Source organism: Jaculus jaculus, chromosome 3, assembly GCF_020740685.1.
Source record: "Jaculus jaculus isolate mJacJac1 chromosome 3, mJacJac1.mat.Y.cur, whole genome shotgun sequence".
Taxonomy (NCBI): domain Eukaryota; kingdom Metazoa; phylum Chordata; class Mammalia; order Rodentia; family Dipodidae; genus Jaculus; species Jaculus jaculus.
The window spans coordinates 53,786,499-53,792,134 of NC_059104.1; the positions used below are offsets into that span (position 1 = coordinate 53,786,499).

At 36.1% G+C, this 5,636-nt stretch overlaps 1 pseudogene; it reads left to right on the forward strand.

Moving 5' to 3' along the window:
• The first annotated feature begins 4,731 nt into the window (after positions 1–4,731).
• Positions 4,732–4,850, forward strand: LOC123459976 (annotated as a pseudogene).
• Positions 4,851–5,636: the final 786 nt, after the last annotated feature.

The window sequence follows — 5,636 nt, forward strand, 5'->3', positions numbered from 1 at the left end:
TATATTTCTCCATAATAACTTAATTATTATAAGGATGATCTGTACCTCTTGGATGCCTGAGCTCCTGTTGGTCAGCATGCTCTGTAGGATAGGTAGATGTACTGGTCCAATCCATTGCAAGTGTTGAAAGAGCTATGAGAATCACCTATATGGATCAATTACATTCTGTGTATAGTACATCTTGGTCTTTTCTTCCTCCCATGGAGCATAGTTAATATCACTACTTAGAGTAAGAATGTATTTCATGATTGCTGTTCTATGAACACAAAGGGCACAAAGCAACACATGAATGGGGTAGTTTAAGATTCATTTATATTCTTGTATATATCTCGGACCATAACATCCCATGCCATAAATTCTTCCTCCTGTGGAATTTTTAAATCTTGCTTCACCATCATCATTCTTTCTTTCTTCCTCCTTGTTTTTGGTCCCAGAGTAGCCCATTACACCATTTTTATTTTATTTATTTATTTGAAAGGAGAGAGTCTATATATATATATATATATGGAGAGAGAGAGAGAGAGAGAGAGAGAGAGAGAGAGAGAGAGAGAGAGAGAGAGAGAGAGAGAAGAGAGGGGGGATGGGCATGCCAGGGCCTGTAGCCCCTGCAAATAAACTCCAGACAAATGTGCAACCTTGTACATTGGTTTTATGTGGGTACTGGGGAATTGAACCTGATCCTTTTGTTTTGCTGGCAACTTCCTTAACCAGTAAGCCATTTCTCCAGCTCCAGTTTTATTGCTTTTTAATACTTTAGTTTTATTTATTTATCTTAAAGAGAGAGAGAAAGAAGGACGGGGGTAGATGGAGAATGGATGCATTAGGGTCACCAGCCACACTGCACAGATGCATTTGCCATATTGTGCACAAGGCTTATGCAGGTCCTATGGAACTGAACCAATGTCCTGTGTCTTTGCAGGCAAGTGCCTTAATGGCTAAGCCATCTCTCTCTAGCCCCCATTTAAAAATTTATATATATGCATGTATATATTCTAATTTCAGGCCACTTTCATTCATTTTCTTCCTATTGAGGACACAGTATTATAGAATTTCCCATAACAGATGACACAGTCTTGCTCTTGACAGCCTGAATTCTTAATGATGTTATCAGAATATGCCACAACATCTATATAATATCTGTTCTCATCATTTACACTCCAAAATTATTATATATAGCATTATATTAGTCAATTGGCAAAGGTTTCTGTAGTTTTTTGTGTGCTTGTGGTAGGCGTCTACAGGAAAGTCTTCCTCTGCTTCCAGACATGAAGTTGTACACATGAACTTTGTTTTTTGGTTTAGAAATCACAATGCTTAGTCATATACCTCACTATCAGATCCTAAAATTTATGGATGTGACACATTCTTGAGTTGGAGTTTATGTTTTTACCATGTGTTTGGAATCTAGGGAAATGGCTCAGTGGGTAAGAGTACTCACTACACAAACATGAGGGCCTAAGAGTTGTGACTTCTTGAATTTGAGTCTCCAGTTCCTGCATAAAACCTGAGTATGGCCACACATATCTGTAACTACAGCCTAAAAGAGGCAGAGACTAGAGAATCACTGGAGCTTGCTTACTAAAATTGCTATGTCAAATTGAATGAGACACTCATCCTAATAAAATAAACAGATAAGCAATAGAGGATTCTTGATGTTCCCCATGGCCTCCCTATGCATAAATATGTGGTACATGCATCTGTGCAGCCACACACATATGACATCACACATCACATCACACATATTCAATGCACACTTCAAAAATAATAAAAAATTAACAAAATGCAATTTATGTTGGGCACCAAATTTTAGAGGCTAGTAGATAGTTATTATTTTAATATTTATTTGAGAGAGACGAGAGAAATATAGTCACTTCCTTCTTATCCTTCTCAGCTCATATAATTGCATTGCTGAAATGAATCAAATGTAAAATGCTGAGATTTTAAGACCAGTTCATCTGCAGAATATCTGCAGGCATATGCACAGGACATGCACATGTGCATGCACCCACACACAGACACACACACACACACACACACACACACACACACACACACACGCACACACACACTCACATACACACACACAGCCTGCACCCAACATCAAGCACCAAACAACACATACTCTACACACATACCAAAAAATTGACTTCAGTAGAAATACAAAGTCTGAAAGTCCACACCACATAAAAATATTGTCCATTCAAAAATTTCTGTAAATGAACAGTAGAAATGATGTACTAAGATCCTCTAAATATTTAAGAATGTATATTTTAAGTATTACACATTCATGTCAGAACATCAAAAAATAAAGTTCACAAGTTCCTTTTAGCTATTTTATGAGACTTTCACAGTCTTTTTTCAAGACCAGTAAGGGACATTATAATACAAATGTGCAAGCCTCCCTCATTGATTAACAAACATGAGAACAATCAGTAATTTTTTTTATATAAAAGACTACTAAACAAAACTGTCTTCAGAAGAAATACACCATCTGAGAAAGTGAGGTCATAAAAGCTTTCTCCTCTGACTTTAGAAATGAAAGAGAGATAACCACAATTAACAGGTTTTTTTTTTATTTTATTGAATACACACCCACACAAACACACACATATATACATATGATAGGTAATAATCTTTTATACCATTGTGTCTGTTCCTGTTACCCTGATGGAACTGTTAAGTAGGGTTATGGTATTCACAGTAGGGTCATGGAGGCTTCAGCCAATCTCTATGGGATAGCAGAGGTATCATGCTTCTTTTACAATTTTTCTACCCACTCTTCTGAAATGTCCAGTGAGCCATGGCAGGTCTGTTGGCAGTCTGATTTAGGTTTGAGCTCTCTGTAGCATCTGTATTTCTAATTTGATACATTTTGATTTATCACCCACAGTACCTGCTTCTATCATGCTGGAACTGTTTGTCAGGCTAGCAATAAGAGCAGTATTCATGTCACCACTTCCTGAGTAATCAACGCTTTTTATTGGCACTATACTAGAGAACCATCATTAGGCTATTAATGAGAGGTATAATAAATGCATGACAAGGTCTAGATGGTAAGATATAAAAATTGGATTGTTATTTTATAATGTAAATTAATCTCATTACATACTATGTTTTTAAAAATTCATGAAATTGGGCTGGAGAGATGGCTTAGTGGTTAAGCGCTTGCCTGTGAAGCCTAAGGACCCCGGTTCGAGGCTTGGTTCCCCAGGTCCCAAGTTAGCCAGATGCACAAGGGGGCGCACTCGTCTGGAGTTCGTTTGCAGTGGCTGGAAGCCCTGGTGCGCCCATTCTCTCTCTCTCCCTCTATCTGTCTTTCTCTCTGTGTCTGTCGCTCTCAGGTAAATAAATAAATATTAAAAAAAATTCATGAAATACCTCTTAAGTTTATATGTAATCATAAATGCCCAAGACTAGATTTTTTAAATTAGAAAAAAAGAAGTCTGAGAAGTAGTAATATTGTATATCATAAATTCCAATGAAATAATGACAATGGGGTAGTGCTTTAAGACAAAAAGTAGATGCATATACAAATACAATGAAGGAATAGCATATGTCTGTGATGAGTGGTCTGTGGTATTAGCTATTCTAGACTTAGAAATACTTCACAGAAATGACACATGGAAGTGTGAAGCAAAGAACAGAGCAAGATTTCCTCAAGTTCTTCACACGGGTACATTGCCAAGGAGAAGTAGAGCTGTGTGGGGTAGTCAGTACTCACATTGGCAAGTGCTTTTCCATTCTGACTTATGTTATTTATGCTGCTCCCACTTGATGCTCTCTTATTCCAGCTTCTTTTGCTCAATATCAGTGATTCTCCAGGGAATTTTCAAGCTTTCAGTCTTGGACTGGGATTGCTTAAACATCTTGCTTCCTGGTGTATGTACAAGGTGATTGTTGGACTAACCAGAACTTTAGGTATATAAGCCAATCCAACAAATCTCTTTTTAAAGCCACACACACACACACACACACACACACACACACACACACACACACATACACACACACATATACACATTCCTATAAAGATACCTGCCTAATACAACTACTAAATTTATGATATATAATAATTCAGTATAGTAAAAAAAAATAAAGATTTTCCAAATTAGTTGTTGTGAATATGTCAATATCACTGTGTAAAATATACAATTGGGGCTGGGCATGGTGACACACGCCTTTAATCCCAGCACTTGGGAGGCAGAGGTAGGAGGATTGTTGTGAGTTTGAGGCCACCTGAGACTCCATAGTGAATTCCAGGTTAGCCTGGGCTAGAGTGAGACCCTACCTCAAAAACAACAACAACAACAACAACAACAACAATAATAATACAATTGGGGCCTACAGATATTGCTTAATGGTTAAGGTACTTGCTTGTAAAGCAAAGGACCCAGGTTCAATTCCCCAGGACCCAAGGTGGCATTTGTGTCTGAAGTTTGTTTGCAGCGGCTGGAGGGCCTGGCACACCCATTCTCTCTCTCTCTCCCTTTCTCAATTAAATAAATAAATTTAAAAATATTTTAAAAATACAATTGGGCTTTACCTCTCTAACTAGAATAATTTCATATTGATTAGAGAATTCACATTAAATATAAAATAATAATTCTTGAAAATGAACTATGAGGATGATTTTACGACTTATATTTTGGCAGAATACCTCAACGTTAAAGTGACAATTTACCAATATATCCCCACTTAAAAAGTCACATTTAAGGATCGTAGAATAACAAATTGCATGTTTTTATTGAACTGTAAGAAAAGAGCTAAAGACAGGTACAAAAATAATTCTTTGTTTGAAATCCAGAACTCATTGTTCAGTGTGAAATTTGATACATGTAAGAAGGACTATGGTTCTCAAGACAATTCATAGTGATGATAGTATTCATAACATTGATTCTAGAAAAAAAAAAATGAAGCTCAATGGAAGGTAGTGGAATTTGATACAGGAAAAATAATAAAACAAGAAAAAAAGGAAAATAGAGAAGGACCATAAGGTACAGTAACTGAAAATCTCATATCTTGCTTGTGGATTTACCACATTTGGAAACCCTTTGGTTTTAGAAATACTGACAAAAATTATGCATGTAACCTCTGACCTAGGAGTCTCTCTTTTATGTATTTGCATAAAATAAATGAATACATCTTTCATGTCTGCATATAATAGCAGAACTTGTAATTTCTGCAACCTGGATCCACTAATTGCTCATAAACATAAACCATTGTTATATATTTACAAAGACTGCATAGTTATGAAAATGAGAGGGTTATTATTTTGTAATCACATGCAAAAATAGCACAGACACACACCCAACCCCACCAGTGAAAGACAAACAACAGCTTACTTGTTATTTTATTTATGAACACCAATATCATTCAAAATTAATTTATGAGACTGGCAATCAGAATAATGCTTACCTATGCTAAAAAGGCTTTTGTTAGTATGGCTAAAAAGGAGGCTTCTAGAGCCAAGCTTTGCATAATTTATCAGAATGCCCAGTTATGAGTAACATATTTTCCCTCATCTGTCACCTTTCTATGAAAATGCTTAAACTAACATAAAATGTATTTAAGGTGAAAATTATAATACTTAAAATCAATACTAGGTTAATAACTGATACTCTACTACTGTACCTACT